This window comes from Felis catus, chromosome B1 (assembly GCF_018350175.1).
Source record: "Felis catus isolate Fca126 chromosome B1, F.catus_Fca126_mat1.0, whole genome shotgun sequence".
NCBI lineage: Eukaryota > Metazoa > Chordata > Mammalia > Carnivora > Felidae > Felis > Felis catus.
Genome location: NC_058371.1, coordinates 13,306,792 through 13,325,801, shown reverse-complemented (window position 1 = coordinate 13,325,801; position 19,010 = coordinate 13,306,792). Strand labels below are relative to the sequence as shown.

General features: G+C 42.3%; 1 protein-coding gene across 9 annotated transcripts in view; it reads right to left on the bottom strand.

Annotated features, from left to right (window-relative positions):
- TENM3 (teneurin transmembrane protein 3) overlaps positions 1-19,010 on the bottom strand; it is a 1,304,603-nt gene that overhangs the window by 720,384 nt on the left and 565,209 nt on the right. For all 9 annotated transcript variants that reach the window (XM_045056763.1, XM_045056767.1, XM_023252313.2 and 6 more), the window contains one exon: positions 637-719. The gene's annotated coding sequence lies outside the window, so the exon portion shown is untranslated. The remainder of the gene's footprint in view (positions 1-636; positions 720-19,010) is intronic.

Genomic DNA, 19,010 nt, shown 5'->3' with positions numbered 1-19,010 from the left:
TGGTGGAAGCCCCTCAGAATATGGCTTTAAATCAATCCATTCACAAGGTTCAAAAGCTTTAAATTACTAGACCATGGTTACCATTGAGAAAACGCACTGAGCTCTATCAAGGACGGTGAGAATGAGAGGGAGAGAGAAAACAGGTACAAGTTTAATTCTCTAAGGTTGCCATGTAAGTGCTGCTGAGAAAGGCGCAAGACTTCCTGAGAATAAGAGAGCTCCAAAACACATCACTTACAAAGTGGGGGTAACACACATGCTCTAGTCTCCATTGTGTGCGGTCCCCTCCATCTTGGTAGCAAATTCCCTCTGGGGACAACGCATAGATTCTATATTTTAGAAAGTCCTCATTCCTTTAAACGTCCAGGAAAAAGAGAGAAAAAAAAAAAAACGGGGCTGTAGAAATGCCACTGTTTCCACAGTATCCGAAAGAATATGAAAATCAGATTGATTACACTTTTAGGAAACATCTTCCTAGAGCTTAACTCATGGAAGTTAAAAGCTTACGTAATGGGCTAGAAAGCCCACTGCAACCTAGCGAGAGTGTGTTTTGTCACGACAAACAAGTTGTATATTTCAAGAAGCTTTTGCGTCTCATTCAGTAGGTCTGGAGGCATTTTAGTGACTGGGACTTACCTTCTCTTCTTCTTTAAAGCGGCGTTTAGTTGTCTTGATTGCACCGAACTTCTAAATCAGTTTGTCTTAGAAGAGCAGGGACTCTAGAATAAAATAAATACAACACATAAACTGGAAGAAAACTTGATCTGCTGTTTTATATGAATTATTTGAGGTCTGCAGTTCTTTCAATATTAAGACATGCGTTATAACAAAGAGGTACTGCTGATTTATAACAATGAAACATCAACAATATTAACAACATAAAGAGAGTTATGCCCTAGTAGTATGTGAAGCTAAAGTTTATGTCATGTATCCATATGGTCCTTTCCCTTTTTTTTTTTTTTTTCTTTTTTGGAAGTGAAAGTAAGAAATGTATGGCATATTTATCTTGACTAAGAGTGAAATGTTGAGGAATTTATCTGAGACCTGCCACCTTTCTGTCTTGTTTAAAGCCCCTCCCGTCACTGTCTCTGCTGGTAGCTCTGATTATGAAGTAGGAGATATTTTTAGTCACATCATATTCCCAGAGCCTGGGATTAGGTTTACTGTGGTGTGAATCTACAAACCCTTGTTTCTGGTTCCGTTGAAGGAAAACACAAATGCATGAGTTTCTTGTTTTTGTATGTTATTTAGTCATTGTAGAGAGCGATCACAGTGAAAATGAATCCACTTTTTGAGTTTCTCATTTAGCATTACAGTCCTTTGGAGTCGTTTCCAAATGTCAAAGAATGAGGTAGATTCTCTCTTTCCCTTTCTTTCCCTTTTTCTCACCCTGAACAGAAACTAAAAACAAAATCAACTAAACAAACCAAAAAACCCAGGGAGGATTTAAGATAGGCGAAGATAAGAGATTACTTTTAGGATTGGAACATTGTTGACTAAGAGGTAACTGATACAATTATCATGGGAAAAAGAGAAGTGGAGAGAAAGAACTAGTTTTTCAGAAATTTGTTTTGTTTTGTTTTGTTTTGTAAACATATTAAGGAGCCAGTGAGTATCTGGTTAATGTATTGGCTGAAGAGCTGAGTTTTAGAGGTGGAAGGTCATGGATGGGTGTATGTACCTCTCCAAGTGGTAGGGAGAAACTGGTCTACACTTGGGGAAATACCTACTAACAGAGTGTTGGGGGTGGGGGGATGAAGAATAGGCCATAAAGGAGCCAGGAGTCCTGGGAAAGAAGGAAGGGGATCAGAGTCCAGGAGTCACAGTGGAGGCCATGGAGAGAATGTTCTGAGACATAATGGGTCTGCAGTGGGATTTGAAAGGGTGACAGCTGTCTGAGGATGATAGGATTCAATTTTGGAATTGCGACTCCTGAGACAAGTATTTTGGTGAGATAGAGGGGACAAAAGCCAGCTAACAGGAGGAGGGAAGCCAGATCGTGGCAGGAATGAAAAAAAGGTACGATACACTTGAGGGAAATGGTTGTTTGGTAGTAATTTTGCTTTTGGCTGCTTAGGGATGGATCATCCTGGGCATGCTCATAAAACGGAAGTAAAGGCCAATGGCAAGGGAAAGGCTGCAGATGCTAGAGAAAGGTGATGTGTGTGTGTGTGGGGGGGGGCGGGGGGGTTGGGGAGAGTATCTCAGACCAAGGGTGAGTGGGAGGTTTGGCTGTGAAGGAGGAAGGATGCCATTTTACTTGAGGCAGGAAGGAGAAAGTCATTTGTGGCTTGAGAAACTGGGAAATGTGACAAACGACTGGAGAGGCTGCTTGGGCAATATGATTAAAAATCAATTTACACAAAAGTTCAAGTAGGAATCCAGTGAGATTAAGTAGAATAGGGTTATCCTGGACCTAGTTGGAAGATTTTCATGATTTTCCCAAAAAACTGCATGAGCCTCCAGCAAAGAGGACCAAAGGTGGGGCTAACCCCAGGTTGGGCATCTACTTGGCAGAAGAAAGAAAAAACAAACTGGGAAGTCAAGCAGGTGCACAAAATATGGAAAAGAGTGAAGAAATGGATGAATTTGGAGACTGGGCTAGGTATTTCAGTTAGTTGACTCAGTCCTTTCCTCCTCTGCCCACTTATCTCCCTCTCTCCATTTTCCTTCCCTTCCCTTCCCTTCCCTTCCCTTCCCTTCCCTTCCCTTCCCTTCCCTCCCCTCCCCTCCCCTCCCCTTCCCCTCCAGTCTCTCCTTCCTTCCTTCCCTCCCTCTTCTCTCTCTCTCTTTCTTTCTTTCTTTCTTTCTTCTTTCTTTCTTTCTTTCTTTCTTTCTTTCTTTCTTTCTTTCTTTCTTTCTTCTCATTCATTCATTCATTCATTCATTCATTCATTAAAACAGATATTTACTGAGTCCTTTCTTTCTTCTAGGCATTGTGCTAGGCACCAGCTAAGAAAAGCAGCCCTTAGCTCAAGAATTCGCAGAGGGAAGGAGATACGTTCTTAGTACATTTTTCACCAACATCATGTCAGCAACACTCATCTATCTCATAAACATGTGTCATGTATTATGTGTATAATGCGTGTGTTTATGATACATATACAAAATAGCATTATTCATGTTTGTGTTATCTCTCACATTAATGCATCTCATCTTTTCGCACAGTGGGTACCTGATATAGGATACTATATATAGGTCCTCAGTATTTTCATTTCAAAACCTTCCTACTTCCTCCTTCAGACCGACTGCTGTGTATCTAAGAACGCTGTTTGGCAAGAGTGTTGCTGTTACACAGCAAATAACCACGGTAAATGAGCCCGGATGAAGGGACCCTTCTATAAAATACCAAGGGGTGGGGGAGAATGAGGAGACGTCCTGGAATTGGAAATGGTGTTTTGAGCAGAGAAAAGTAATTCAACTCTGGTGTGTGGTCGTCTATGCCTACGGATCAGTATTCCTTTATTGAAAGGGAGAAGAAAAAATCATCTTTTACCCGAGAAAACAGGATTCAAACATCTGATGGGATTAACTATGGAGCCGTTATGCGGTGGAGAGAAAGTGAGTGAGGGAGTGAGCGCTTTGGAGCTGCATAGTACAGAGGCGGCAAAAGGCTCCTGAAAAGCGAGATTTTGAGGAAGCCTTCCAGGTTTTCTAGAAAGTTGGATTTGAATTTCATCTTTCAGAATGTGTATTTTACTGTCCTGCAGGTATTCGAGAAGTTTGCAGCTCTGCATTGGTCTTGAACGCACGTCTAGACAGATGTTTTCACATGTGATTGTTGACGTGTGAGCCTTGCTATAGCCCAGGCATAACAGGTCCAGGGAGCGCCAGGCTGGGCTCAGGCCTCCAGCTCTGGAATTAACACTTGACGTTCTCACTGCACCTGCAGCTTTATGGCGACTGTTCCTTTTGGTGCCATTTGTCCAACTCACATTTATAGGACGCGTCATACGCAGGTTCTGAAACCAAACTGCCCGTGAATGAACATCAGCTCTGTCACATAACGTCTGTGCCTGAATGACCTTGAGCAAGACAATCTCTCTATGCTTGAATCACATCATCTTTACAATGGGGATAAAAGGACATCTCCCCATGGTTTGTTATGAGAATAAAAAGGGCTAATATTTGTTAAACACGTAGAGTGCTAATATTTTAAAATCCTTTTAAACTCTATGGGGCACCCCTGTCAGTTAAGCCACTGACTCTTGATTTCGGCTCAGGTGATGATCTCACAGTTTGTGAGTTGGAGGCTGCATCGGGCTCTGTGCTGGCAGTGTGGACCCTGCTTGGAGTTCTCTTCCTGCATCTCTCTCTCTGTATTTCTCTCCAAAATAAATAAGTAAACTTGAAAAAAAAAAGTAAAGTACTTTTAAATTATAATACTTTTAAATACTCTGAATTATAATCACTATTTATATTTATACATTAAAATAAAAGTTTTGTCTTAGCTGAAATTATTGTTTTTAAGACTAGGAGAAGAATCTTGATTGGTAATGGGAAATTTTCAATAGATGTTTTTCAAGGAACGTTTGAGACTGATTGGATTCAAAATGAAACTACTCATATTCTTCTAGAAGCAACTGCTTTCTTGGTTAGCATAGAGCATCCTAAAACAAACAACACGGGATGCAACCATTGTGTTGAAAATGCTCATGCAAAACCAGGGAAAAGAGAGAAAGTATAATGATAATTTGTGTCTTTAGGTTTCATCTTCTAGGGTGATTAAGAATTTCTTAAATCTTCCATGGTTTTATGTGGTGGATATATCCTATACTCCCCACCGGGCTGCAATTTTTTTCTGGACAGAACACGCAGGGAGCATAACAGTAAGAGGCTGATTCTTTCTGTATGAACTGATTAACTTAACAGCGTAGGAAAAACAAATATATGCAAACAACATTTAAATATGCCAATGCAAAGAGACAAATAACATCATTCAAAGAAAGGTGCCGCCTTGTCTCGAGGTGACAGCTGGCTCCCGCAGAAAAATTACGCAACCCTATCCTGCTGATACAAGGCAGGTGTCTACTATCAAAATACAAGTGGTAGAAAACTTGAGTGATGTAGTCCAGAGAAGGCTCTGAGACTGTCCTTCGAAAGCATTTAATAAAGACATTTGGAGATGGAGATAGTCTGAATTATTTATCATTCAACAGAATGAAAGTAGGTAGAACTCTACCCATCTTAGTTTTGTGTGTTTTCTATCTGATCATCGTAGACGAACGTGAGGAAGATTGTTCATGAAATGCATAACACACAGGGGGAGGAGATGTTTGGGGAGATTGCAGCAGTTTTTAACACAGTATGAAAGAAGCTGGCAAAGAAGACCAGGAGGTTGACCGTGAAAACCACTGCAGAAAGCAAACTGAGCTTGTTGTAAAAAAAATATCAGCCAGAGAAACAAGCCAGTTCAATAAAGTTGTGGCCGAGAAGGATTTAAGACATGTTTTTCTAGTCAGCAAAATTAATAGCGTTTTTTTATTTTGCCATTTTAATACCAGAGACACCTGAAAAAAAGCAAGGGTGGTGGGTCCTATAAAAAGCCATTCTAAAAATTGGCTCCAGTCGTCTTCGCGTGCTGGGCAGATAAAACTAGATGAGTGAAACACCAGCCTCTCATTTATCCGTGTGCTCAGCAAACATCATTGTGTGCATATTGTCAGGCACTGTTCCGTTTTAGGTGCGTGAAGATGGGCCAAAGCTCCTACAGCCATTGTCCTCGTGAAGCCAAGATGGCTATCAACAGCCGTCACACAGCTATGGCTGCAGACAGACCACAAGGGCAAGTGTTATGAGACCACTCAGCAGAATGACCTCTGAGGCTCAGAGGATGCTCTCTGAGGAAGTTGGTAGGATTTACCTACATCCAGTGGAGCGAGAGTGAGAAATGGGGGTGGAGAACCTTCCAGACAGGGGGAATTGCTGGTACAATGGCTCCGTGATGTAAGGAAGGGTGAGTGTGAAGAACTGAGAGAAGGTGAATGTGGCGGACTCCGGTGAGGCAAAAGGAGGCTGGCGAGCCATGAGGGGGCCGGACCAGACAGCACAAGGTAGAGGGTACCCTGAGGATTTCAGTTTTTATCCTGATCCCAACGGGAAGCTTACAAGAGACAGAGGCAGGAGATGTCATATTTGTGTTTTGAGAGCACTAGTCTGGCTACAGCTTGGACCCCCCCCCCCCCCCGCCCCGAGAACTACTCCAGCAGATGAGCAGATAAAAACCAAGGACACCCTTGCAGATGAAGAATATGAAAAGGATTCAGGTGAACTTGAGGAGATGTGATGTACAACGACCAACAGATAATGGCACATACACGCTGAATACGCAGGATTTTCAGAGTTGTCAATTCCACGGTGGTGAGTTCCAGAATTTACCTTCACACAACTGCTCTGAAGTTTCAAAGCCTAAATTTGTTACCTGTCACAAGGACAAATGCTAGCACTAAAATGGCAAGCGAGATACAAACAAATGCTGTTGATTTTGCTGATCAGAATAAGATTACTTCTCAGTCGCACCCTCATTGGACTAATTTGTTCCACTTGAGGATATTTTTTGATAAGAAGCTCAGTCTGCTAATTTGGGCTGTTACCATGCTTCCTTCCCGTTCCATGTAAGGTGGTAGCATTGAGATAGAAGCTTTGAACTCAATAGGCAAAACAAAAGAATTTAAATAACACATTGAACTTTTTTTTTTAATTTTTTTTTCAACGTTTATTTATTTTTGGGACAGAGAGAGACAGAGCATGAACGGGGGAAGGGCAGAGAGAGAGGGAGACACAGAACCGGAAACAGGCTCCAGGCTCCGAGCCATCAGCCCAGAGCCTGACGCGGGGCTCGAACTCACGGACCGCGAGATCGTGACCTGGCTGAAGTCGGACGCTTAACCGACTGCGCCACCCAGGCGCCCCAACACATTGAACTTTGAGCGATTTCTGATAGAAACAGATCTTCAGGTTTCATGATATTTGAGACTCTGAAAAATGTTATCGTAAGGTATCTCACTATGTTACAAGGTGTCTTTGAAATACGTTTCTGCCGGAAATGAAGTGAAAATGTAGACAGCACATGGGCCCTGCTGACCAGCTCCAACACGAACATTTTATCCGACGTAAAGAATGCAAGCACTTGGGTATTATGAACAACCCGACTACATCCCAATTTTTGACTACTCATCTTTGAAACTTCCATTAGTTTCTTCTGAGAGTACGACGTTAAACATATTCCATTCCAGTGTCTTTTCCTTTCAAAACTCTTGCTTTCACACAAACATAAGGATAACATGGAGATTTTTTCTTTTTTTTTTTCTTTTTTTTTTAACGTTTATTTATTTTTGAGACAGAGAGAGAGACAGAGCATGAAGGGGGGAGGGTCAGAGAGAGGGAGACACAGAATCTGAAACAGGCTCCAGGCTCTGAGCTGTCAGCACAGAGCCCGACGCGGGGCTCGAACTCACGGACCGCGACATCATGACCTGGGCCGAAGTCGGCCGCTTAACCGACTGAGCTACACAGGAGCCCCAACATGGAGACTTTTTAAATGTTCCCGGTACATCTCATAGTTTTTACTAATAAAAGCGGAAGTTCATTTTATAAATTAGTGACCCTAAACGTTTCTGATAGAAAGCTAAATACAACTGAGTACACCATGTATCATTTGAAGAAGGCAGAGAATAAGTAAATGCCGCATACATAAACGTAACACGAACAGGTACCTATCCAGATCCACTCTACTTCCAGAACAGCCAGAAAATATTCTCCTCTTCCATATTTAAATTGCTAGAAGTATCTTAGTTTCACTGTCCTCCTCTCCACCCCCACCTCCAATATTAAACTTTTGCTGGCTGGAAATATTTTAGTATAGACATCAAAAATATTCACTTTCTTGTAAGGAAAACAAATACAAAATAAAACATCTGGGTTATTTATTTATTTATTTGGTAAAAACATATTCTAGCTTCTTAAGGTAAAAACATATTCTAGCTTCTTAAAGAAAAAAACATGTCTCTTAAAATCCTGATTCTGCATTTTCTTTCTGACCCATTGTTAATCTTTAGAGTGATTGCTTTTTTTTCTTCCCAAAGCTATAGCTTATATTCAATGGGTTTTTTTCTTCATTACTAATAACACATTCAAAGAATGAAATGTATGATAGGGATTTATTATTGTTACGTTCGCTTACAGTGGGATACAATAACTGGACAGAAAGAATAGTAGCAAAGAATTGGTCCCCTCTATAGAAGGTGCCTATATTTTAGACTCCCAGTTCCATGACCTACACAGGGCCTGAATGTTTCTGAATTAATTTATTATTAATGCATCATATTCATGAGAGTGTGACCATGAAGGTATTCAAATCACAATGCATTCTGATACAGATAATAACCTCTACTACTCCAAATCATGTAAGTGAGAAAGCATTTCTGTGATCTTCAAAAATCAGCTCCCTCTGTGGTATACTGTCCACAGAATACTCCCCTGTCATGAAATGGTCAAAACAAACACACAAACACACGAACAAGCCTTTTCACCAGATTCCAGGTAGAAGAACGTGCTGAGATACAATTTTCTATGCACAGGGGGCCGATGATCGGTCGCACACACTTAAACTCACTGGTGCCATAAACCAGAAGGGGCCAGTCAGAAATTCCTCCCTGTGATATAATCTATGTTCACAATTTGTCTGATAATCAGGGTAGTTCTAGATCTTTTTTGACAAGAAAGCCCAAATGTGTCTGCGCCCAGGGTGGAAGGATGGGAGGTAAAATCTATCCTAATTCTATTGAGGCAAACTCGGAAAGCAAATGGTCTTAAGTCAACATTTACCCTCTGCATGCATTCTAAGATTCATCAAGCTTCAACAAAGATAAAATATTAAAGAATACATAGCAGCCACCCCAAAGCCCAAGTTTTTAAAAGAACACAGCTGTCTGGGATCTTTAAATGCCTCCATGATGCACGGAGTGGATCACCGTCATTGGTAAGTGGAAGCTGGAGGAAAAAAAGTTAAACAGAAACGTTTTCTTCCTTCAATAAATGCAAGTGAAGAGGAACTTTCATGGCATGCTTTCACTGCCATTTCAAAGCTTCACAGAGGCTAAGACAAATAAACCACCTCATTTTGACCTAGATTACCGTTTAAACAAAGGTACATATTCTTAATTTACATGAAAAGCAATTAGGTCTGCTGCTGACAGCACTGTGAAAAATGCATCTGCTTAGGGCACGCTTTTATATTTGGAAAAAAAAAAAAGAAAAACCTGGAAAAGGGTGTTTTTTGTTTTGTTTTGTTGTTTGTTTATTCTTTTGTTTTTGTTTTCTTCTGGCCACTATTGTCTTTGGGCCAGAAATGGTATTAATATTTCTAAACTAGTTTGAGTGAAGAATTCTTATTGCTGTTTATACATGCTTAAAGTGTGTTGGAAATTATTTTCTTTTTTTAAATTTTTTTTTCAGCGTTTTTATTTATTTTGGGGACAGAGAGAGACAGAGCATGAACGGGGGAGGGGCAGAGAGAGAGGGAGACACAGAATCGGAAACAGGCTCCAGGCTCTGAGCCATCAGCCCAGAGCCTGACGCGGGGCTCGAACTCACGGACCGCGAGATCGTGACCTGGCTGAAGTCGGACGCTCAACCGACTGCGCCACCCAGGCGCCCCTGGAAATTATTTTCTGATTCACACTCTGAGCCCCAATTTCGATATTCCATGCTGGGTTTGATAGTGAAAAAATGGCTAGAAAATGGAAACATCGTTTTCCTTCTCTGGAATGCTTTGTGAACAAAGTCGACTTAGAAGAAGAAAAAACAAAACAAATTGGGAAGAGTGTGGTAGGAATTATATTCATATTTCTACGTATTAAAATATGAATTTGTTAGTGTAAACATATTTTTAGAGTATGTGTATTCATCCATGGAGACAAATGTTTAGGAATTCAGTATGTGGCCCTTTTTCTCTCTTTTAGAGCTTTTTTCGCTTGTTAGAAAGATGATACATCTTCTTTTCAGTAAGTAAACGCGTAAGAGGGAAAGCAAAAGAATGACTACTCAACATTTTGATATCACGTTGTCTTTATTTATTTATTTATTTATTTATTTTTTTAATTTTTTTTTTAACGTTTATTTATTTTTGAGACAGAGAGAGACAGAGCATGAACGGGGGAGGGGCAGAGAGAGAGGGAGACACAGAATCGGAAACAGGCTCCAGGCTCTGAGCCGTCAGCCCAGAGCCCGACGCGGGGCTCGAACTCGCGGACCGCGAGATCGTGACCTGGCTGAAGTCGGACGCTTAACCGACTGCGCCACCCAGGCGTCCCAAGTTTATTTTATTTTTGAGAGACAGAGAAAGAGAGAGAGAGTGGCAAGGGAAGGGGTGCAGAGAAAGGGAGACAGGATCCGACGCAGGTTCTGTGCTGACAGCAGAGAGTCTGATGTGGGACTCAAACTCACTAACTGTGAGATCATGACCTGAGCCCAAGACGGACACTTAACCGAGTGCGCCACCCGGGTGCCCCAATGTTACATTTTCTCACTTAAATTTATTCATTCATCAAATATTCATTGGTCACCTACTGTCTGCTAGAATATTCCTAGGTGATAGGGACACAGTGGTGCACAAGGCCACGGAATCCAGGAGACCACGAAACCAGCAGATAAATACAAGGTAATTACAAATTTTGCCAAGTTCTTTCAGGGAGAAGAATGACGTTCTGTGGGCGGGTGTGATAGAACATCTATTCTAATCTTGGGCGCATTTTCAAGTTTTTCTGTGGAAGTCTGAGTGAGATGCGTCGAGTAAGAAGAAGCGCTGAGGGGAAGTAGGGACGGGAAGAGGAAGAGGAAAGGCTTGTGCGAAGGTCACAAAATGGAGGCTGCTCTGCTGTCGGGAACCAACCGGTGAGGAGGCCATGGTGTGAGGAGAAGCTGGACTCATAGCTTGAGACGCGCTGTGATGCCGTGCAATTATTTTTGTCTGCTATCCCAGAAGTGACGGAATCTACTGGAGGCTTTGCAAGTTGGCAAATAGGATGATTCAATTCAAATGATCAGTTGAAACTATTACTTTTTTTCAAGCTTATTTATTTGGTGGGGGGTGAGAGACAGAGAGACAGAGAGACACAGAGAGAAAGAGGTGGCGAGAGAGAGGCAGAGAGAGTTCCGAGTAGGCTCTGCACTGTCAGCACAGAGCTTGCGCGGGGCTCAATCCTACAACTGAACCATGAGATCATGACCTGAGCCTATGTAATAAAAAAAAAATTTTTTTTTTAATGTTTATTCATTTTTGAAAGAGAGAGACAGAGAGAGAGTGCATGAGTGAGGGAGGGGCAGAGGGGGATGGAGACACAGAATCTGCCGCGGGATCCAGGCTCTGAGCACAGAGCATGGCGGGCACGAACCCACACCCCTGGAGATCATGACCTGAGCCCAAGTGGGACGCTTAACCAACTGAGCCACCCGAGCGCCCTATTGAGCCTATTTAATTTTTATGTCTTACCTTGGCTTTATCCTCTCCGAACAGAATGGGTACACATGAGCAAGACGTTTCAGTGAAAAACATGGGCACTGCTCTAACTAGTTGATCTGGAGGTCTTGGCAATAAAAGGTAGAGCGAAGAGATTCTACAATGAAGGGGGAGGCGTCCCCATGGTGAACTGTGGCCGGTCCTCAACACCTCATCTTCTTCCCTCGTGTTCGACGTGAGAAGCCCAGGGGGAGAAGCAGTTTTTGCCAGAGGCCCCAGAACCAAGGAACCAGCCCATGTGCCATGGGCAGGCGGGCGAACATGACTCAGAGAGGTTTTTCCTCTTTCTATGTTCAGTTCCACGCGAATCTGGAGGGAGGAGGGCAGATCTCCAAACCGGGGCGGGGGTGGCCACCAGTAGGGCACCAGGGTGCTGGGCAGCGAAGGAAACACCAGACATCCACTGAAAGGATTACACCGTGAGAGTAGTTTGCCAAGTGCAAAGGGAACAAACCATCACTATTATCATGAACCCGGAAATCGGCTTGGGCAATGAGACAAGTAAATCCAAACAGGGTAGTTCTATGAGCTTGCTTCCTGTAGCCCTTGCTGAAATACAACTCGACATCGTTTGCTTTTGGCAGTCTTGGGAGGTTGCGGATGTCTGTATCACGATCTGAACATGGCCACTTACCCGGTGGGTGATCCCGGGGAACTTTCTTAGTCTTTTACCATGAAATTAGCCATCAAGTCCTCACAGGATTGCTGTAGAGTTGAATGGGATAATATACACTGTCTGGCACAAGAGGAGGGCTTAGCAAACACTAGCTATTCTTGTATCTCAAGATCTGCGGTAAAATGTGACTTCTGTGTTTTTTGGTTTCTACGTCTATGCAATAGGAAGCAACAAAGCGTGAAATCGATCTTATATATAAAGCGGGTAGAGTCTTAAAGGGAACACTGCTTTATCAATGTGAAGTATTAGGAACGACGTAACGGAAGATCTCAGCTAAGCTGGATAAATATTATTATTCTCATCACAAACAAAGGTCAGAGTGATGTTGGCGACTCAAGTGACTTGTCACAGAATGTCCGAGTTTGAGACTGGGAGGCTGGCTTTCCTGGCTCTACGAGGAGAGGACCTCGAGATAAAGGCTCTCTGAAGCAAAACATCCCCACCCATTCAAATCACTTTAAACATTCCAGATGATTACAGTTCAGCCCATTTCCCCCCATTCAGCTCACATCTCTGACTTTAGCAAACAGTTGAGGAAAAAAAAAATACTACAAGTTTGTGAGACTGTGGCATTGGCTAACCAGGGTGGATGGCTGCGGAGGCTGAAGGGTTAAGGATTCTCTTTGCATCCATTCACCAGATGACCAGGAGAAAGTGGGCAAGTCGGTCACATACCGCATACATTAATTAATATTGAAAAGCGAAAGAGTCATCCCATACTAGAATAGAAATAAATGGTCATTTGTCTGGATATACACACCAAACAACTACTCATTCAGAATTAGATGTCCCCTAACTCCCAACGTTCATAACACCGTTTCCAGCTCTTGCGAAGTATACGACGTATTTTCTTGCCTCACCATAAATTTCTTACGGTTTGCATTATCATTTGATATAATATCATAAGCTCCTTAGCTCACTCAGAAGCTTTAAGACCTTTGTTCTGTTTTCTCTTCTTCTAAGGACATCACGAATAAATCATAAAGTGTGCCTTTAGTTTGTAAAAAAGCAAGAGAAAATCATCTATTCAATCTCTCTGAAAATGTCCACGGGCTCATAAGAAGTTCCAGTTGGGTCGCTGATGGAATTTTGTTATGCAGATTAACGCTACGATAATTTATGGGATTCTGCCACTCCCTTCATATGGTCCTCACGCAGAGCATGTAATAACTAGAAGAAAAATGCCTCGAAAAGCCTGCATCATTATTTAATTCCGTGGGACCGCACTTCTCAGGCTCTTATCTGAAGAAATCTGTGTGTGTGTGTCTGGATTTTATATGCTGCCACAATTAAACTTGTTAACAATGAGTTTGTAGTGAAGAAACGAGTCTCGGAAATCACATTCTCCTTTCAAAACAGAACAGGCTAAATACTGCATCCCGTCGTAAACACTGCTACCTCTTTCAATACGAATCTTTCCAACACTCATCTTAACTGCTGTGAAGAACTCAGTCCAGGAAAAAGTCCGTTATTATACATACCAGGACGTGAATTTTCACCAAGTGTGCTAGAAGATTAAAAACAGATAAAGCTCTCCACCAATGAAGGTTTGTAATCCACCAGACTTCCTGCTTTGCTCATACCCATACGTGGGCAGGGGTGGGGCGAGGCAGAGCTTGGGCAGGAGTGCCAGCCAGAGCCGGGAGGCCAGGGCACTGGACCAGGATGGCAGTGGTGGACCCTGGCAAGGGGAAAAGGATCTAGGGAAGCAGGACGGGCCATGAGGGAGATTAGCCGAAGGCAGCTAATTGCAAAACTTGCTCTCTGGCTTATATCTAAAATCCGCAGGCCGCCTAATTTTGCATACCGTCTTGTCTACATTTGGCACACGTACGAAATAGGAGGCACACAGCGAGGGCAAATTGGGAGGATTTTGTGATGTTGGTCAACGAATTCCTGACAACATCCAGAAAAAACCATAAATGGCCTAAATTATAAGCGCCGTGTTTTATATTTTCAATTGTTTTGAACTGTAGGTTAATTCACACACTGACATGAAACATTATTTTTTCACATAAAACCAATACAGGGGCGCCTGGGTGGCTCAGTCGGTTAAGCGTCCGACTTCAGCTCAGGTCACGATCTCACAGACCATGAGTTCGAGCCCCGCGTCGGGCTCTGGGCTGATGGCTCAGAGCCTGGAGCCTGCTTCCGATTCTTTGTCTCCCCCTCTCTCTGCCCCTCCCCCATTCATGCTCTGTCTCTCTCTGTCCCCAAAATAAATAAACGTTAAAAAAAAAATAAAAAAAATAAATAAATAAATAAAACCAATACATGCTGGGAACAAATCTAAAATAATGATTAATAACAAATTCCAAAAGAATTTTTAAGTTTATTTATTTATTTTTGAGAGTGGGGGGAAGGGCGAGAGAGAGAGACAGAGAGAGAGAGAGAGAGAGAGAGAGAGAGAGAGAGAGAGAGCGAATCAGAATCCCTGGCAGACTGCACTGTCAGGGGAGAGCCTGATGCGTGGCTCGAACTCATGAACCATGAGATCATGACCTGAACTGAGATCAAGAGATAGAGGCTTAACCAACTGAGTCACTCAGGGGCCCCTCAAGATAATTTTGAAAAGAAACAAAGTATCTACTTTTTGCATGCTAATGACCTATGTTCATTGCAAAAAAAAAAATAATTTTTAGTTGATGCTATTGTTCTTTAAAGATATTGTGGGTATCCTTTGGGCTCGATCATATATTTCTTTTTTTTTTTAATGTTTATTTTTAAGAAAGAGAGAGAGGAAAAGACAGAGCATGAACAGGGGATGAACAGAGGGAGAGGGAGACACAGAATCTGAAGCAGGCTCCAGGCTCTGAGCTGTCAGCACAGAGCCTAATGTGGGACTTGAACTCACAAGCTGTGAGATCCTGACCTGAGCTGAAGCCAGACACTTGAGCAATGGAACCACCCAGGTGACCCCTCAATCCTATATTTCTAATGCTCTGTGAGGCAAGTAGAAGTTGCCTGTGGAGAATGTTAGAGACATAAGCTTGGCCAGTGGATCTTATCACACTCTCTAGTTAGACCTCAATGCTATAATTGCTCTCAGGTCCCCCTGAAGTCAACCAAGAGTCTTCCCATAGACCACACAGACCAGACTCAAAGACCTTTGTGGGGACATCAGCGGGGCTGTTACGAAACCTGACTTTACAAATACGGTGTTACTAGGTAAAAATCTAAAAACAAAACCATGCCATACTAACAAGGCGATAAGCACAAATACTGTGGTATTAAGGGGATTTAGAATTAAGTACATTTTTGTAAATAGGACAAAGCGTTTTATTGCCAGGAAAACTTCCCTGGATCAGATGACCTCAACTATCTTGACTGTAGCACCAGAAACTTGAGAGATTCAAGGTCATAGAGAAAGAAACATCGAAGAATGGATGGAATAATAATACGTTTTATATAGCACATTTCTACACTCCCTTATTTATCTCCATCATCTGTATAATATCACATGGAAGCATAAATGTCTCAGAAACAGGGGGAAAAGAAAAACATACCCCACAGTAAATTGAATCATCAGAGAGGGATCTTTAACCACTCAGGTATTTTAAGTGGCTGAAAATATCAGGCTTCCGAAATAATCAATAAAGACTAACTGCTTTATGAAACCATCACTGATACAAGCGGAGGAATATCCAAGGTTTTTAAAGAACACACTCAAAAGTTTTTAAGATCATGGCAATTTTCTCTAACAGATTAGGGGCAAACTATGATGAAAATGGCCATCTTAAAATGTGGCAATTATCAATTACCCAAGCAAAACAACGAAATTGCGGCGGTTTTCGAGCACCTGCACCAGAAACGACTGTGTGTGGTGCCCGCTGCCATTTTATGAATCTAGTAGGGAGTCCAAACGGAAGAAAAACAAAGATGTTCAGGATGCTATTTTTAAGTGTGACTTTTCTAGCTCCCCCTGCTATTAACATTCTAACAAGAGGTAAGGGGATTTAAGGACTCTGAGACCACCTGGCTGCCATTATGTAGAGTTGAGTCCTCAGTCATTGCCGACAACTAAATGGCCTTTGCCGGAGGGTGGGGGCAGCGAGAGGTGGTCCCAGTGGAGACCTGTGCCAATACAGCCGGGATTGGCTTGTTTGGCTTGATGAACTTTCCCGTTAATTAAACATTTTGTTAATCTCTCTGCATGTCAGTTGGAGAAGCTGACCCCTCTGAGATGGGGCTCTGGTCCCAGGGCCTGTCCTCTGGAGCTCAGAGACTTCTACAAAGCCTACAGCCCCCGGGCGCACCTCATTAGGACAGGCTGCCTGGAGTTTAGTGAGGCTAAATGCTTCCCCGGTGCCCCATCCACACGGCTGCAGACTATTTGTTTTGTTTCTCATCTCAGGATCAGCTTGCCTGTGCCTTCCAACATGACAATTAGCTAATTTAATAAATCTAATTTAGTCTAATGTGCTGCTGTGAGAACCGTAGGAGGGGCCCTCTCGTCATCTCCAGGTCCTTCCTCTCTCTGCTCGCCTCCTCCTTTCCTCACAAAATCTCCATTTTCATAACACATTTCCGGAGAGAAAATGGTCCTATCTCAATTCCGAAATGGCAAATAAATTCCAGTTTTTGACCCAGCCTAGACTGAGCGGCGGTGCCCACCTCGGTGGCTGTGGTGAGGATGGTGAAGTCTAGTCTAGGCCTTTGGGGAAAGAGTTTTTTGATTGATTGGTGATGTCCCCCGTACGTCGAGAATGGAGGCCATATGTTTGCTGACCCAGCTCTATTCAATAGAGCAGGAGGTTAATGGCAGATAGCTGCACAGTGTGTTAGCGTATTAGCTCACAATTCTACTAATATCAGGGTAACCAAGTTTTTTCCAAATTATGCATAGAATACTTGACTCACAGAGAAAGGTTAGGTCTTTTGTTAAAATGAAAATGTAATTGTAGACAAGATTTGACTCATGCTGGTCAAATTCAGGGTGCTCGGTTAATTGTATCCATGTTGTTCATAGATGATGATGCAACAGATTCTCCCTGAGCCTCATAGCTTTTCTTCCCAGAGGTGTTGCTTTCAGCTCTGGACTGGTCCCTAGAAGTCTTGGAGCTGCTGACTTTAGCAGCAGAGAGAGAGAGAGAGGCTGGGAGTAATGTGGCCCAGAAGAACAAGGGACGGGAGTAAAAAAGAAGGAAAATACGCTAGAACAAGGAAAAGTGTTTGATGAATCCGAAGGAATAACACTGATACTCTTCCGTAACTGGAATCTTCTCTCCGATGGCAGCTGCAATGTGCACACAACAAAGGTAATACAGACTGGTAAGATGAGAGACGAGGACTGCCCAAGAAAACTGGTTTGGAGGAAGGCACTTATTTGACTCTAGCATATCTGCCAAAATCCATGTTATTATTGCCGTCATGCACTGGATCCTTATACGTTACTTCAAAAAGAAACAGAAATTTGCAAATTGTATATCCGAGAAGGCATTAATATCCGAAATACGTAAGTAACTTGTACAACTCAATAGCAAAAAGCAATCCGATTTCAAAATGGGGAGAAGATCTGAATAGAAAGTTTTCAAAGAAGACATCCAGATGGCCAACAGGTACATGACAAGATGCCCCACATCATTCATCATCAGGGAGATGAAAATCTAAAGCACAATGAGATATCACCTCCCATGTGTTAGGATGACTATTAACAAAGAGTCAAGAAATAGCCAGTGCTGATGAGGATGTGGAGAAAAGGGAACCCTCATACAATGTGGCTGGGAATGTAAATGGGGGTCCCCACTATGGGAAACACTATGGGGGTTCATCAAAATAGAAGTGCCATATGGTCCAGCAATTCAGCTTCTGGGTATTTATCTGAAGAAAATGAAAACCTTAACTGAAAAAGATATCTGCACCCCCACGTTCACTGCAGCATTACGTACAAAAGGCAAGACACGGTGTCCATTAATGGATGAATGGATAGAGGAAATGTGGTGTATTTATATAATGGGATATGCTTTAGCCATAAAAAGAATGAACTTTGCCATTTGTGACAACAAGGATGGACCTTGAGGGCATATGCTAAGTGAAATAATTCAGACAAATACTGTAAAATCTCATTTATATGCTGAATCTAAAAAGTAGAAAACAAAACAGAAAACCAAGCTCATAGATACAGAGAACAGATTGGTGCCTGTCAGAGGAAAGGGGTGGGGGTGAGTGAAATGGATGAAAGGGGTCTGAAAGTCCAAACTTCGAATTATAAAATGTAAGGTAACAGCACGGTGACTCTAGTCAATAATACTGTAGCGCGTATGTGAAAGTCGCTCAGAGTGTATCTTACAAGTTCTCATCACGAGAAACAAAAATTGTGACTATGCGGTGACAGATGTTAACTAGACTTATTGTGGTGATCTCTTTGCAGTATGTACAACTATTGGGTCATTATGTCATATACCTGCAACCAATACAATGCCGTATGTTGATTATACCTCAATTAAAAAAAAAAAATTGAAAAACCAAACGAAACCAAAGCTTCATTTGAGTATTAGATGCAATCCGGGATAAGGCAAAGTATGTGGCTCAAGGCTGAGATAAAAGTGTTTGGATGCTGTTTCCCAACTAAACATAACCATTTATCTCTGCATACCCACCATTTATTCAACAGGAAAAGTGGAGACATTTGATGTGATGAACCAGTCCATTGGTGGGAGGGTTTTCTGACAGGTGAGAATACCTAAAATAACCATCAAGGTACAAGGTGAGACTTCTTGGGTGATATACTGACTCTGGAAGAAGAAACTGTGTACTGGCTAAGGGAAAAAATTTGTGAAAATAAAACAGATTTTCAGATCAGTCATAAAAATCATT